The sequence below is a fragment of the Plectropomus leopardus genome, unplaced genomic scaffold, assembly GCF_008729295.1.
Source record: "Plectropomus leopardus isolate mb unplaced genomic scaffold, YSFRI_Pleo_2.0 unplaced_scaffold72545, whole genome shotgun sequence".
In the NCBI taxonomy this organism is placed as follows: Eukaryota; Metazoa; Chordata; class Actinopteri; order Perciformes; family Serranidae; genus Plectropomus; species Plectropomus leopardus.
The window spans coordinates 1-501 of NW_024679857.1; the positions used below are offsets into that span (position 1 = coordinate 1).

Sequence of the window (501 nt, forward strand, 5' to 3'; positions counted from 1 at the left end):
AAGATGACTGACAGCGGAGAATACACCTGTGTTTTTCCTCGTCTGCAGCCACGACAGACTTTCCACATTAAGCTGGTTGTTGGTGAGTAAAACATTAAAGATGTTTATTCTTTTTCTAATATTTCAGCCGTCTGTAGAAAATGAAATCGTCTCCTCTGAATCTTTGATTGTAAAGGCTTCAGCTGTGTCTTAAAGTGTTTTGTTTTGCTTTTCAGATCCAGTCTTAAAACACAGACCAGGTGAAAACATCACAGGTGAGTCCTGATTTATTTATTATTTTAATGGCGTAACTCTGTGATCAGGTGTGTGATCACAGGCCTGATATCATTCAGATCACCTGAAATCTTAAAACATCGCTGTGTTGAACTAATTGTGACGATTTTATACGTTTACCATCGCACTATTTACACGCAAAGTTTGACTAAATGTTAATGGTTTTAAAAGTATATTTTTTAAAATCCCTTTTAAATGTATAGAGATGCTATTCATTGAAAATTAAAT

General features: G+C 34.7%; 1 long non-coding RNA gene across 1 annotated transcript; it reads left to right on the forward strand.

Annotated features, from left to right (window-relative positions):
- On the forward strand, nt 1-501 carry LOC121940050. Its single transcript, XR_006105567.1, has 2 exons — nt 1-82; nt 216-501. It is a non-coding gene; the product is annotated as an uncharacterized LOC121940050 (long non-coding RNA).